Genomic DNA, 17,074 nt, shown 5'->3' on the forward strand with positions numbered 1-17,074 from the left:
AAACTGGAAGGGCTTAGACTGTATCTCCCGCAGTGGATTAGATACCAGTCCTCCAAAGAGTAACATAGTGAACAGGGACTCATTGCCACCATGAGCTGAGTGTTTGGGGCTACAGCTATTGATTAAATAGCAAATAACAAGAGACATTCGTAGTTACATTGGATAGAAGCAAAACCTTGGGCAAAGTAACAAATATGCAGGTCTGAATACTAGTGTCACCTGATTTCCCAAGAATATAATTAATTTTTCCAAAATGTTTTCTTTGAAATTGCTGACAAACAATTGCATTTGTGGTTTCTCTGCCTAATAGATGATGGGTTGAATTCTTTTTCAGATGTTACTGTGCTCCCTTTTTATTGTGAAGAGATTTTATATACACACTTGAGTCATTATTCAGATGATATTCGGAAAAAAAGCAGCTTAATACAAAAGTAAGAAAAAATATTTCTTCTGATAGGGCATTTGTATTTGAAAATGTATGCAAAGAGAACGATTGTTGATTTTTTTAATTTGGAAATTTCTGGATAAAACAAATGCCCACCTCTCCCACTCCTAAGATACTTTCTTTGCGGTGGAGCTTATTTACAAATAACACTCTCCAAAAGTCATTTACCTTTCTTTTGTGTCCTTTGCCTGACAAGCATGGTTGAAAATCCGGAAGCATTCTTCAAAGCAATTCTCCTACCAGTGAACATCGTATGCCTACTCCGGAGTGCTTTGTCCAGACTAGTTCCTAGTGATTTAAGGAGTGGGGCTTTCACTGCATTCCTTGGGAGATAATGCCATCAGTTAATAAGCCTTACTTTTAAGAAACGTTTTCCTTTGTTCATTTTCATGCCTTCATTGTAGTTATGCTCTTCAAACTTCCAAAATAATATTCTTTTTTCCCCCTCACTGCCTTTCTGCTTAAAGATAATCCAGTCATTGGATTAAGGTCAGAGGCCTTCAAGGAGTGACACCTAAAGTTTATATGGAGAATTATGGCTCTTTAGTATTTTTGACAGAATTTTAAAAAAATCTCACTTTTTATAAGTGAGTCCTCTTATCTGGAATATTTGAAAATGTTTGAAGATGTCTTAGTGAGGAAACCTACCTTGTATTTTCCCCACATTTCTTTTGTAGTGTTTTCTGGAGTTCCTTTTCAACTTGTTTTTTGTTGTGCAGTCATTTTTCAGTCATGTCTGACTTTTTATGATTCCATTTGTTGTTTCTTGGCAAAAATACTGGAGTGGATTGCCATTTCTTCCCCCAGCTCATTTTCCAGATGAGGAAACTTAGGCAAACTGGGTTCAGTGATTTTCCAGGGTCACATGGTAAGTGTATGAGGCTGTATTTGAACTCAGCTCTTAACTGACTCCATCCCAGTGATCTCTCCACTGTACCACCAAGTCCTTTTCAGCTATTTTACCATAAAATGTAAAAACAATTGAGACTATTTCATTAAGATCTCAAATTACAAGTCAAATTTTTCTGGTTTGTGGACTAATGAAACATACATGTGGAAAAGACTGCTGATTGAAAGAGTTAAAATTGGAGGAACATAGCTTCATCTTGTATGAACAAGTGTTGTTTCCTTCTTGAACGTCTAGGCATGTATATTATACATTTGAAAATTTTATTATACAGCTGATGCTAGGGTAAACTATAACAAATGCAGTTATCACCACATTCTTGCTCCGGAAGTCACATTATAATTGGTAGTATTGAATTTATAATCATTGTTGTAACAGTAGTTCATCTGTTGGGTGAGCATATATAAATATATTTCAGTGCCCTTAATTTAATAGTAAACGAAGATTTTAAAAGAAAAATAATGAAATGTTCAGTTTTACATATAAGATTAAAATGTGTGAGAAATGTGCTTTTGTATTTGCATTTATTTTTCTTCTACCTTTGTCTTTCAAATGAAAAATAAAACAACAAATCCCTATCTGAAGTAGGACCAAAGAACAGATAAGTAGTGATGTGAATACAGCTTACCGTATGTATAGTTCTCCCTGCTTGTGTTTTGGAAATTCCATTTAAGAGATGCAACTAGTTCTCAATTATTTGAGCTAATTCTTGGGAAATGTCTTCAGGCAACATAAAATGAGAAATAATTTCACAAGTGAGTTATTTCTTTCTTATCACTGTGTTGCTGATCTCTTTAAGTACCAGAGGTTAAAAAACTGGGAAGTCAATGTCTGGGGAAAAGCATAAGTACAAAATGGCAAATTTTGATGCTCTCAACAAGAAATAGACATGCAAACATAATGGGTTTTTCTTCACTGACAAGTGAAAAACAATGGATTTTTGTACTATTATATAACATTACAGGGAATCATCATGTAATCGTGGTAAGAACATTAGTCCAAGTGTTTGGAACTTGGGAGGTCCAGACGTTCTATCCTGGAGGGCTTTCACTGACTCAGCAGGTTACAGTGAAATGAATACCAAATTTGGACTCTGAGGACATGGATTTGAATTCTTGGCTTTCCCACTTACTACCTATGTCACCCTACAAAGAGTACCATAGTTGGAGTCAGAAAGTATGAACATGGAACTCAGCTCTTCTCTCTACCACCTGTGTGACATTGGGCACATCACTTAAAGCTCTGTGGACCACAATTTCCTTCTATGTAAAAGGGAAGGGTTTAGACTAGATGACCTGTCAAGTTCCTTCAAACCCTTCATCTGTGATCCTCTGAGAATTTACCTAGCAGCGAATTCACTAAACCAGAAATTGAGTTACTCAGGTTCTAGACCTGTATGTGTCATTAACTAATTGTATGACCTTGGGCATTCACTTCAGTTTTCTGGGCCATAGTTTCCTCATCAAGGCAGGTGGTCCAATGGATAGAGCACTGGGCCTTGAGTCAGGAAGACCTGAGTTCAAATTCAACCTCAGAAACTTATTAGCTGTGTAAACCTGGGTAAGTAACTTAACTTCTGTCTCACTCTATTTCTTCAACTGTAAAATGGAGATAATAATAGTGCCTACCTTGCAAGATGGTTGTGAAGATCAAATGAGATAAAATTTACAGAGAATTTAGCCCAGTGTCTGGCAAATAGTGGCATTTTATAAATGATTATTCCCTTCCCTCCATCCCCGACTCCTTCATCTGCAAAATGAGAGTTGAACTCGATGACATAATGAGTCTCTTAAAGCTTTTAAAATTTTAATGATAATTCTAAAATTTTAATGATAATCTTTTTAGTACATAAATCATTGTCGTGCATGTTTATAAGCTAATTAATAATGTTTGATGAGTAGAAAGGGTATTATAATGATCACTATTCCTATGAAAGCTAATACCAATTTTAATTCAGTGAGTAAAGTTTGTCATTAATTTAGTTACCTGTCAAATATCTACATTTGGATTACTAAGAATTTATTTACAGGTTAAGGAAACAGAGCGTGTTCTAGCACTAGCAATGAGACCGCACTGTGAATTGTGCCATGCACAAGCTTTACTACATGCATAGGAAGAACCAGAAAACTCTTTCATTTTGATTGAACATTTTAATATAAAAAGTTACAGACATGCACAATAGAGAACTACTGGTTAAAAAAAATAGCTATACATCAGTAAACTGGCTAGGAAGAGCTTGTTGGCTGAGCAGATCTCAAGCAGCCGAAAAACTAAATACTCTCTTGCTCTGGGTGTCCTGGTGAGTTTCACGTGCCTATTCAAAGACAGGGCAGTTGTTAACTCTGTAAGGGTATGTTTTTAGATACATTTGCCATAATATATATTACTGTGGTGGTAATAGATTCATTGATTATGTCATTGAAGTAGTTCCATAAACTGGAATATTTATGTAGGACAACTGAAAAAGTTGGAAGGGATATTTGGAGATCACCTAGTCCAAATTTTTATTTTAGAGAGGAGGAAGTTGAGGCCCAGAGATAGTAACTGATTTCCTTCCATCATATCCATGATGCTCAGTGTGGAATTTGGGGTTGTTCTGGTACAACCCTCCCTTTCTAGCATCATCTCATACTTCTCTCCACCATGCATATGTTCCATGCTCCTTCCAAGCTTTCTATTTTTCCATACATCTTCTGCTATATCTCATTTCTGTGCCTTTGCTCACACAATGGCGTGAACGCTTCTGTGTCTTTTTTCTGTGCCTGGGATGCCCTCCTTTATCTGAAAGCCTATTGAACTTTCCATTCTTCAAGACCCAGCTCATATGCCCCCTCTTGTGCAAGGTCTTTCCTGATTTCTTCCTCAGACCTTACATGCATGGCCCTTTGTTTTATACCCCCCTCATGCATTATTATGTTCTATTTTTGACTTAATAGTTATTTGGGTATGTGAAGCATACACCTTCTAAACAGCAAATTTCATGTGGGAAGGGCCCTTATTTATTTTAATATTTCCCCAAGACCTGCCACCGGTCATGGCACATAGTTGTTGTTACTTAGTACATTGTTGTTGCATTGTATTGCCCCAGTTCTAGCAGTTAGTTGGTGGTAGAGGTGACAATATAACCCATGTTTCTTGATTCCTGATTCAGTGCTCTTTCCCCTGCACTGTGGCACTTCTTTGAGACTGTTTCTTTTGAGAGTAATTTTTTAAATATTTGACCATAGCAAATAACTTTGTTTATTTGAAACAATAGAGGTTGTACCATATAATAGAATAATCTACCATTTTATGTAATCTTTTGTTGTATTTATGTACTAGGAAGAAGTACATGTCAACAAATGGGCTGAATGACCTAATAGTTATTTTTCCATTTAAAAAATGCATTCTTGTTTTCTCTTAATAAATTCAGAAAAAAATAACCACATATGTAACATTTTATAAGAATGGTTTAGTCTTTTCATGATTGTGAAAGATCCTTTTCCATATCCCAGTACCATTTTTTAAAAAGACTTTACAAATATACCAAGTAAAAATATGTGGAAAAGGTCATATAATAGATAAGTCTTGTGTAAATAGGTGATAGTCCAGGAAAGAGAATTTTGACATAAAAAAGCAAAAATACAAAACAAAACCCAAATAACTCCCACCTAAATTACCAAAAGCTAATAATAACTATTTTACTAAGGGTATCCAATATTGAAAAAACATAAGCATGAGGAAGATTTAAGAGTTGGGAAAATAATTCAGAAGGTAAAGAATGAGAGATAAGATAATAAATAGAATGAAAATAATTGATTCATTGTGAATCAATTTTGATTTATAATAAATTTTTAGAAGCTTACCACATGGAATAGTTTTATAGTGTAATATATTCTGGAAAACTGGAAAGGATTTTTGGTTGGAAGTGGTAGGATTGTTTTTTTCAGTTTTTGTTAAGTAAGGGAAATGGTATTATATGCATGGGTTTCCTGAATTGAGTTAAATTGTGTGTGCATGTGTTTAAGTGGAACACAAACATTCTAATCAGAAAACATATATTATGGATACTTATTTAAAAGCTTGTTTTTCTGAAATTGTATAATTTTGTTTATTGCTTTATACAAGCAAACCTTTATTAGGTTACTTTATTTGAAGAACAAAAATCCTATGACAATGAATGACCTGAGGGCTGTTGTACCCTAGCCATGCAAATTAGGACAGAGAACAAAATATAACAGATACAAATAATTCTATAATCTGCCTGAGGTTTAGTAAATAATTTAATAATAATAATTGAAGTACATATACTTTAATTAAAGTATTATATTAAATACTTCAGAGTATATCATAATAAGGTTTGATGACCTGCTTAATAATTCTATAACCTGTTAAAGTTTCACAAGAAGCATAGATATTCTGACTGGATGAAGCTTTGGGAAATAAATGTGTATTTTGAGGGTTACTTGATTAAATATAAGTCAGACTAATGCAAATTTCCAGCCAGTGAAATTTTCTTGTAATCATTCAGCTTTTAAAATCCATTAATGACCTTCCTTATCTCATCCGTTTGTGCTCATGGCCCTTTGGAAAGTGAAATTAGAAAATGATCTTTTTCCAAAGGTATTCACCTTTTAACAATATATTCTTTTTCATCTTCTAACTGATTAGCCCAGATATAGTATTTAATCATTGTTAATAACCAAGCCCAAAACGTGCATTTTTCTCCCTCTTTCCGCAGCACCCCAATGATTCTGACAACTTAAGAAATCAGTGTAGACTCCATGACAAGGAGGAATAGCCATTGAGGAATTTTTCCCCTGTGTAACTAATTTAAATTTCTTAATCCTGGCTTTAACATTTAGTGCACCTCAGAGCACAAAGCTTACCCCTTTCCCTTACCTCATTTTTTTTTTTCTAGAAAGCTACAATCACAATGGAACACGTGAAATGAATCAAATGAAGGCCCTACTTGTAGTTTGCTCATGTTCACATGAACTGTTTTCATATTAGATTAGTCCTACAGGGTTAAGCAGGAGGTAAAGTGGAGTAAATCGACTTGCACACATGTAGGCTTGGAACCGTGTCTCACGTGTGCAAGTCGTGTTTGTCTAGCGATTTGGACACAAGGTTTATCTTATGGCTTGCTGCCAGTCTGCATGTGTGCATCAAATGTTGTTTAGACCTTGCTGCATATTTATGCCATCTGGGAATGCCTGCATTCACTTCCTGAACAATGAGCTTAATCAAGGCTAGTATTATGGAGTGGCTAGGAAGATTAGTATACAGAACTAGCAGGGTGCCACAGTGAGCTCTGAAAAGTCATTCTCCAGGCTCTCAGGTCATTCTGCCTGAGCGGTCGGTTTCCATAAGGCACTGGCAGTTCTACCTTATAACTTTGCACACTATACTGATTATTCATGTTAAAAATATACATGAACATTTATTTTAAACTAAGAGACTTAAATAAGTAAAACAAATTGCAGCCACTGTTGATTGTAAGAACTGAATTTCTTGTGGTTCTTTACGATGGTATCTTTGTTCTTTGTTATACAGTACCTGGAACATGTCTCAACATGAGACTTCCTTTTAAGAAAATGAAAGCTCCATGTCTCAGACAAAACATCTGTAAAGCAGGCTTACAGCTGCCCCATGCCCTGGTGTCTCTCTCCCTCCCTCTCTTTGTCTCTCCCTCTCTTCCCCCCACCCCTTTCTCTTTCTCTTATTCTCTCTTCCCTCTCCCTGCACAAGTCAAAATACAAAGGTTTTTTTCCTTCCCATTTTTACATGTTTTTCCATTTTTTCAAAGTTATAATCAGACATATGCAAGAAATAATTGAAAAGACTGCAGGAACCTCACTTTATAGCAGCTTTAAAGCTAGATTAAAACAAAACTGACAAGCCCACCCACACTTAACCCAGCAAACATTACCACCCCTTATATCTTTTCCCTGCACCTTGAAGGAAATAGCCTTATTAGTAGAGGCACAAAGTCTTTTTAAAAAATCTAATTTATCCATAGAGTTTGCTAGTGTTCTCTTCTTACCTGTTTTGAAAGATGCTTATGTGATAGTAATTAGATACAGGTACAACAAATGTATCAGTATTAGAATTTAAGTTCCTAATTGTCAAGGAAGATAATTGAATAAAAGAATTTTTAATAATACTTTTCATCTATATAGCACTTTCAAGTTTTAAAGGTGCCTTCTATTACCTTATTTTAGTTATTTTAATTGTAGTCAGCATATCCTTTATCCAGTTATATTTGTGTAACACTTTGTGGGCAGAAGATTATATTAGATGCTACATGGCCATGGATGTAGGGTACAGGTGGGTGAGCATAATAATCTAAAGAATGCAAAAAGGACTCCTTACCTAGTTTTACTTGGGCTTGTGTAAGTTTTGTTTCCTGGAATTATATAGTAAGAAAGTTCTTTATTAATCAGAAGATGTATGCTAGAAAATTAAAAGTGAACTGATTTTTAATAAGTTGAAAAGCACATCTCAGTTGAAAACAGTGGTCAGGTTGCTTCACAACTTTGATATGAGAAGATGTGATTGAAATAATTTTTAGATAGTGGGGTTGTGCCAATAAAAATGACCTCCTATGGCACATGTATTTGATTTGAACTTCTACATGGACCTGTTAAAGGAGTAACTGTGGCAGGATCAAAACTATGTGTTTGGCAGTGTTATACAGGCAGGGTATACTGGTAAATGTTTAACAACTGACTCTCTGAAAAAAATAATGTGTGCAGGATGCACTTTGAAGTTTAATCTGCATTATTAATATTTTTCTCCATCACTTCCTTAAGTCTAGACAGTCAACAAAACAATGAATTAAGCCCCCTTTTGAGTGTTTGCCTATTTCTGAGGTGTAAATGCTTACCCTGAAAATTGGCCCTCTGGAGCTGATTCCAGCACACACCCCTTGAGATACCTTGAAAAGAATTAATGTCTGGAGCCAAGGAGTTCAAGTTCAGGCATGCCAAGAGAAGGAAGTGAACAAAAATTTGGTCAGACTTTGGCGTTTGAGGGGCTTGTGTTTAAAATGAGATCCAAATAAGGAAGAAGAGCAAACTCCAAGAGAACTCATTTTATTAGACACTTACCTGACTCGTACTAAAATGCCATCCAACTCTGTGTTTTAAGAGGTGTAGAAATTTCTGAGAGTTCAGAGGGCGTGGTTTAAAAATTGTATAGCTGCCATTTATTTACTATTTCATTGAGGGTTTGCTATTGGTGAAATGTGTCCAAGTATGAAAACAATGGAAGTGAGAAAGAAGATTTCCAATGAAACCACAGGAAAGTCTCAAAGTTAAAATATAATTGAAGTAATTACCTTTCTTGATAAGCCAGGACTGGTCAGGGCAAGGAAATATGTAATTAGGAAACAAGGTCCTGTCGTGAGGTACTCTTTTTTTTTTTTTCCTCTTTGTATACCTAGTGCCTAGTAGAGTGTCTTGCCTATAGTGGGTACTTAAAAATACTTGTTGAATTGTATTCTTAGTGGAAAATTTGTACAAGGGACAGAAAATAAGTGAAATCAAGAAGAATGTCATTGGTCATTGGGTAGGGCCATAGTTATGTTCTTCTGACAGCTTACTTCCTGTTTCAGCTTTACATGTAAAGTTCAATTGGTATTCTATAATGTATTGTTTCATTTTGATTTTGGGGGGGCTCCCAGATAATATTTAAAGGGCCACATTTGAAAAGTTGAAAATAGAGTATATCCTCTGTTTTTCTATAAAGTTCTTTATGAAGTAAATTAAGAGCCTCAAACAGCTGTTTGTCATTTGACTATTTGGGTGAAATGAATTACAGGACATAACTCTACACATACTGGTTTTCATGACTGTTGGGAACAAAAATTAATAACAGACAAAATGAAAGTTTTTCCTTTAAAAATGTCAGTTTTGTCTTTTTAGTAGAAAATTTAAGATGGAAAGAAAATTGTGCCTTGCACAATCCAGCCCATCTTCTCATTTTTGTGTATTTTCACTTGTTGTACCCCAGGCATGGAACTCTCTCCTTCCTCACCAGTACTTCCTGGTTTCCCAGACTTCCTTCAAGTCTCGGCTAAAATCACGCTCTCTTCAAGAAGCCCTTCAAGAAGCCATTAATGCTAGTGCCTCCTTTCTTTGATTATTTATATTTTATTCTATATATGTAATTTAAAATGGAAATATACATGTAGCATAATAATGAAAATAAAATACAATAATATATTACATTATTGTAATTGTAATTATATATAACCATGAACTTACATAACTTTACAACAATTATAATAATGTATTATAACAATGATGGATACATATAATGATAATAGAGATATACATATAGTATAAATCCATTTCATATATATGTATATTTATATGTGTGCATATATATGTGTATATGTCTGTCTGTATGTATCTATATCTTATTTGTGCATAGTTGTTTGTGTGGTGTCTCCCCATTAGATTGTAAGTTACTTGAGAGCAGAGGCTAAGTTTTTTTGGTCTTTCTTTGTATCTTCAGTGCTTAGCACAAGTAGTAGGCGGTTAATAAATGCATGGTAACTAACTATAATTAATTAGCTTCCTAAAACCACTTAAAATCTCTACTAATCAGGTCTCTCATTTTATTACCTATAAACAAGGCAAATAGAACTGAAAGAAGGAAAAAAAAAAAACCTAAGGAAACTTAGAATAGACCAAGAAAGAACCTTTGAAGTCATTTAGTCCAAATCTCTCACTTGACAAATACATAAAAAACTAAAAAAAACACATTATTCTTTTTAAAATTTTTAACTGTGTTTTATAGCACAGGTGGTGGATCATATTCTGTAACCCTCTTATGTATTCATTACTTGCCACAATTATGCCTATATAATGTCTCCCAAATCAGTGCACTTCAACAATTATTTTTCTTAACTTGATAGAGGATAAAATAATAACATCCCAATAGTAAAGTTAGTAGTGGTATCAGCCTTCTGGTGAGAAGTTATCAATTAAATTACATCTTATTCAAAGTTAAGATTTTATCAGTGTCTATATATATAAAACAAGGCCTCAGATTAAGAGAATTGAATCAGGAATCATAGATTGACTTTACTGGGAGATACTCTTTATTTAATCTCATGTCAGAGTTCTGTGTCAATCAAAATGCTAATCAGATAACACTAGTTTTAGGTAGAAACTCAGCTATGGTTTCCACTCGTGAAAGAGGAGTCCAGCTTTTCTTCAGCCTTTATTTCTAAGATTTCTCCTCTGTTCAACTAAACACTGACATTACCTTTAAGAGACACTTCAGAGGTCTGTTACTTCCACAAATTTTCACAGTCAGGCAGCAACCATATTTGAATTTAACTATTTAGAATGAATGATTTCTTAGTTTTCAGTATAATATTCTACCTTTAATATGTTTTCATTTTTCATTTATAATTCATGATGAATCAGATCTGAGGGTTCTGCATAGTCCCCAATGCCTCTTTTATTTCTTTTTCATTTCTGGGCCATATTTTCTAGTAAGTGTTTTTTCTTTGTCATCTTACCCTCTTCTCACCTTTGCATGAAAGTCAGCATTAAGTATATATTGACTTAGTTTCTAAGATTTAGTGATTCTCTTTGGCTGCAACTTGCTTACTGGTTGGTATTTCCTCTATAAGGAGATAGTTTGATGTGGTTCAGTTCCTCCAGTGTCATTTCAACTTATGGATCAATAGCCAAAGATCTCACATTCAAAACATTGCTAAATTAATGTTTATGAGTAGTCTAAATACTATAGAATCTAATTACCATTTGTTCTGTGCTTTTAGCCACTCTGCCAATCACTTAAAAAATTGAAGACTGAGGATTACTTCTAACTTACGTGTTCTAAAAAAAAAAAATTGGTGGTGTTATTTTATAGATTGTCATGGCCAAAGAATTAATGCCCTAAGGCTCATCCTACTTGTGCTAAAGCTCTCTTGACTTGTCTAGATTTGTCTTGAGTGCTTTCTGAACCAAAATAAAATATAATTGGAAAATGTTTAACAAGATAAATAAAAGTGCAATTAAACATAGACAATGCTAATTTGTGTGTTTTTAAGTCAATCTGTGATCCACAGGGATATGTTTTTATTTTAGTTTGACTGTATTGAGTTAGTCCTCAGACAGCATGGGAGAATCTACCAGAACTTGCCCTTCATTGGCATGGCCTTCAGAAACTTTGGGTTTACTACACACTGCCATGAGGTATACTTCAAGAAGAAAGATTTAGGAGCAACTGTGCATGGTATATACCAAATATAACATAAAAGAAAAAAAAAAGAAATTTAAGCCTTAGTAGACCAGAAATAACTTTTTTACAAATGTCACAGTCATTTTTGAAACAACTGTCTCTGTGTAGTCATATAATTAGTACAAATGTCAAAATCAACAGTAAATTAAAATAAGTTACAGTTAAATGATAGTCACTAAATGCAATTATAAAAATTCCAGTGGGAACTATTCAAAAATATTATTGATATCAAAAAGCAGGAAATGGATAAAGACAAGGACACCAACATAGACTGTCACCTATTTTGGGGAGGTTTTGCTGAGATAAAGCGATTACCAAGATGGGGGCCAAATCAGTGTAGAAATTTCATCAATCAGCAAATTCTTAATCTACTTTCTATTTAGTGAGGCATGGCAGGCAAAGGTAACACTGGTTTAGAATGTTATTTGTAAAACATTACAGAGGATGAAGATAGATGATCATAGGCTTTATAAAAGCCAAGTGATAAAAGAGGAAAACCAGTCTGTAGAAAGCTTGGTGTTAGAAACCACCCAGTCTGGTTGTGCCATGATTATTCATAGATGACAATGGAAAAAGGATAACAACCATGTGAAAAAATGGAACAGAACTCTCAGCTGTTTTACACAAAGGTATTGTCCTCAGTGATGATAGTGGGACTGTCAGGTTTGGAGAAATAGTGCTAAAGAAGATGGCAAAGAGAGCAGCTGGGTTTAGACCAAATATTTGTAAATGAAATCTGTATTGTAGCCGATACAATTTTGGAAGCATTGAAGGACTTAATTTGCAAGATATTTGAAAGGAAAGAAGATAAATTATCATAAAAGATTCTCTATATTATTGGTCGGACATCTGTAGCTACTGATCCATTTATCTGTTTTCTCATCCCTATGAAATTTTTATAAGAATAATTTGCACATTTTTCAAGGGCATCCTTTATGAAAATATGAGCATTATATAGATTGGCTTTCAAAAAATATCTTTGGCATCAGGCCATATCTTCACAACCACACAATTCATTAAAAGATGTTTAAAAAAATGCAGAATTTAAAAAATCTTATTGTTCATTGATTATACAAAAGTTTGAGAAGAATAAAATGAAGCCTTCAAATTTCTCCTTTAACAAACCATCTCCCATGCATTTATTATGAACATGTAATATTCCTTGATTGATGCAACCGCACAGCAACTGTTCAAGGGATTCTCTTATCAGTATTAAGTGAAACATTTTAAAAAAAGGATACATATCCTAGATCTTCATCTTTATGGAGAATAAACCCTTCATTACTATGTAGAAGGTCCTGGAAAAAATCCAGATGAAGATAAGGTCCTTCAGATGCTTCTGTTTGTGGATAACATGATGGTTGTGTCAAATATCAAAATATTACAAAACTTTTTCAATGAAATTCACTTATTCAAGAGATATATGCTTTGCTGTTGACACAGCAAGAAACAAATAGACAATGTTTATTACTTAGACTGTGGAATTCATTGGGATGGGCAATCTCTTGAGTTAGTCTACTAGAATTTATGTTTTGGCCAAGTTGTGCAGGTTGATAATAAGTTGGCCCTAAATTGAGGGCAGCTAGGTGGTACAGTGGATAGAGTGCTGGGCCTGAAGTAAGGAAGACTCATTTGCCTGAGGTCAAATCTGGCCGTAGACACTTAGTAGCTTTGTGACCCTGGGCAAGTCACTTAACCCTGTTTGCTTCAGTTTTCTCATCAGTAAAATGAGCTGGAGAAGGAAATGGGAAACCACTCCAGGATCTTTGCCAACAAAACCCCAAATGGGGTCACAAAGTCAGACAGGACTGAAGTAACCGAGTAACAACAGACAAATCGGTGGTGGCAGTGAAGGCAGAAGCATTTGTGAAACTGCAGTGTTTTTAATCAACAAGCATTTATTAATTGCCTTCTATGTGCCAGGTGCTGTGCTGAGTGCTGGGTTACAAAGAAAGGCAAAAGATAGTCCCCCATCTCAGTATATTCTTTATGTAAAAACCCAACATCTTTCTAGTGCTCTTTTATGGCTTTGTTCTAGAAAAATCACTGTAGTGGGGGAGAGTTTGGATAAAGAGCATCAGAGCCCCAGAGAGATGTCAGGGAGCTAAGCTTTATTACTACTCACAAGAGGAGAAGGAGGAGGAACAGATGCCAACATTCTCACTGTGAACCAGGTCCCTGGGTGAGGGCAGCACACAATGGGGTGGCCTCTAGATGTGGAGCTCTACAATGACTTTTGCACTCAGACATATACTTGTATAGAGTTTTAGAGGAAGAACCCACCAGCTGACACCAATGGGAGACTACCCTGTCATCCATAGGGGAGTAAAGTCAGAACAAGTAAAACGAGGGTATTTTCCAAATGATTTAATAAGGCTTTGGGAATGAGGAGCAAGAGCAAAGGGGCGTTAATTGTAACTCCCATCAAGACACTGGGAAGGGGCATAGTGCCCAGTCTTTGTTCACAGTCACACTTGGTGAATGATCAAAATTGCATGTGACCCAGACAGCAACAGAGAATGCATGGTGGGTGTCAGTCATGACCTATAGGAAAGAGGTAGCTTAAATATATCACACACAGAAAATATACAACTTGGAAAGGTGGTAGGTAGGTTGTGTAGTGAGAATGAGGGATAAGAAACAACTTGATAGCTTGAGTGCCGCACTGTCCCCCGTGGGTTATTAGGAGATGCCGAGAAGAGTGCGGGATGGACAAGAATTTACACTGGATGAAGAGCTATCACTGAGTTGTGATATACTCCCCGGGAGGAGTTTTCACAATGAAGAGACCACAGATTCTCCGAAGCATTGAATTTAATTGGGACAAAGATTGAAACCATTATTTGTAAGGAGTTTACATTCTAATTGGGAAGATAAACTAAATGTGAATATAAAGGTAATAAATACAAACATATACAAAGTTGTCACATAGAAGGTGGTTTGAGAGAGCATATTAGCCTTTCTGGGAACCAGTAAAGTCTAAATGCTGAAGATAGTGCTGGATTTGCACCTTAAGCAAAGACAGTGATTCTATGAGGCAGAGATGAGGGGAAGGTGGTATATTCCAGGCATGGGGGGTGGCCAGGGCAGAGATGTAGAGATGAAAATCTAGTGTCATATGTGAGGAACAGAGAGAAGGTCAGTTTGGCTGAATTAGAGTGTCTATATTAGACAATATAGGAGAATATTGTCTTGATGAGGCTAGGAAGATGGATTTAGACCAAGGTGTATAGGGTTTTAAAAGCTGATCAGAGGAGTTTATAATTTATCCTAGAAGCAATAGGAAACAACTAAATTCAGAAAGGGAAATATCATGATCTTACTGGTTTTTAAGGAAACTTTAACAGCAGTGTTTAGGATAGACTGGAATTTGGAGAAACTTGAGGCAAGAGACAAATTAGCAGTCTTGTTGCACTAATTTAAGTAAGGGAGTATGAGAGCCTGAATTAATGTGGTTGTAGAAAGAGTAAATGGGAGAGATGTTGTGAAAGTGGACACGACAAGATTTGGCAACAGATTGTATATATGATGAACAGAATGGATGTTCAGGATGTTCAGGATGAACAGAAGTTATAAGACTAGAGGGACAATGGTGCCTTGGACAGAAAGAGGGAAGTTTGGAAAGAAGAAGGTTTAGGGGAAAATATAATGAGTTCAGTTTTGAACATGTTGGGTTTAAGATGTCTCCAGGATATCTAGTTTGATATGTTTATATTTGTTCTTCTTGTTTATATTTGTTCCCAGGTCTTAGAAAAATGGTGCCTGGAACATAGTAGGCACTTAATAAATATTGATTGATTGATATGGGACCAAAATTCAACAGAGAGATGGATTTATCAGTCTGGGAGTAATCTGCACAGAGATGATACTAAACCCATGGGAACTGACGAGGTTGCCAAGTCAGAGAATGTGGACTTTACATTGTAGCTAGAGGAAGAATAGAAGAGGTCTTGAGACAGAACCTTAGGGAATACCCACCCTTACAGAGCATGATACGAATGATGAACCAGCAAAGAAAACATCCAGAAAGAAGAGAGTATCTAGGAAGAGAGAGAAGTCAATAGACATAATCCTGACATCATTATGAAATGTATTTATCACATTCATAGAAAATTTCTTCCCCATTCTTATTCTTGTTTCTTTCTTTCTTTCTCCTTTCTTCCTCCCTTTTTACCTTCTTCCTTCTTTCCTTCTTCCTAAAAGGGCCAAGGTCTCCCATTGCATCCTGAGTCATCTCCAGCAATCCTGATGAATATCTGGTCACTGGATCCAAATGTCTCTGGAGGAGAAAGTGAGGCTGGTGACCTTGCACAGCAAGTCATTTCATCATTTCTCTGATGCCATGGTCCTCTTAGAAAATGAAGGACAAATACAACAATCCTTCTTCCATATTCCTTCTCTCTTCTCCTTCCTTGATGCCTTCTCCTCTCCCCCTTTGCTGCCTTCCCCTCCTTTTTCTCTTTTCTTTAATTATTTTGAAATTTGTTACTTTTTTTCTCTTCCCATTTGTAGTACTGTGTGGATAAATATTAGATTGTTGTATATTAAACACATACCTGTCATTTTAGATCTCACTTTATAATATTAAAAGAATAAACTCATATTGCCAGAACCAATGAATTAATGGACACCTGTTGCCTTTATTGTGAGAGACAGCCTGGCGTAGTAGATAGAAAGCTGGTCTGAGAGTCAGAAAGGTCCAAGTTCAAATCCTGTCTATGATAATACTGGCTGTTTGACCCTGGATAAATCATTTAACCTCTCATTGCCTGAGACAGCCTTAAGACTCTGAGTTGTATGACATTTCTAGTTTTGCATTGGTAGAGGGAATTTTCTCACCTGGAAATCCTTATAGCAATGAAATCACAAGTTGGGACCATGGATTTTTTTTTTGTCCCTTAAGTTATTTAGTGATAACGCCATAATAGTCTCAAGATTAATTTGGTTTCATAAAATTTTTTTCTCAGATTGATCCAGGACATAAGCACTTTTTTTGTTATTTTGTATATTAAATTAAATTAGAAATAGATATTAGCAAATAGATAAAATAGAGTTGCAAGGAAACTGCTTTTTAAACTTTAAAGCATTGTGTATATACATATATAATAACATTTAATATATATTATCATTGTAATATATTATGTATGATATATAATATAAAAGTACATTATATATGTGTATATATATATGTATATACATATATGTGGTGTTTAGTTGTTTTTAGTTACATCTGAAGCTTTGTTACCAAGTTTGGGGTTTTCTTGAAAAAGATACTGGGATTGTTTGCCATTTTCTTCTCCTGCTCATTTTACAGATATGAAAACTGAGGCAGAGTTAAATGACTTGCTCAGGGCCACACACCTAGCAAGTGTCTGAGGCCACATTTAAACTTGGGAAGATGAGTCTTCCTGATTCCTATGCCATCCAGCTGCCATATACATATGTGTACCTATATAAATACATATATATTTATACAC

The 17,074-nt window shown here is 35.3% G+C and overlaps 1 protein-coding gene across 8 annotated transcripts in view; it reads left to right on the forward strand.

The window, feature by feature from the left end:
- Positions 1–17,074, forward strand: part of XRCC4 (X-ray repair cross complementing 4) — a 413,125-nt gene that overhangs the window by 96,680 nt on the left and 299,371 nt on the right. The window lies entirely within an intron of this gene.

Source organism: Petaurus breviceps, unplaced genomic scaffold (assembly GCF_028583685.1).
Source record: "Petaurus breviceps papuanus isolate PSGF00001 unplaced genomic scaffold, PetGlider_PUasm1.0 175, whole genome shotgun sequence".
Taxonomy (NCBI): Eukaryota; Metazoa; Chordata; class Mammalia; order Diprotodontia; family Petauridae; genus Petaurus; species Petaurus breviceps.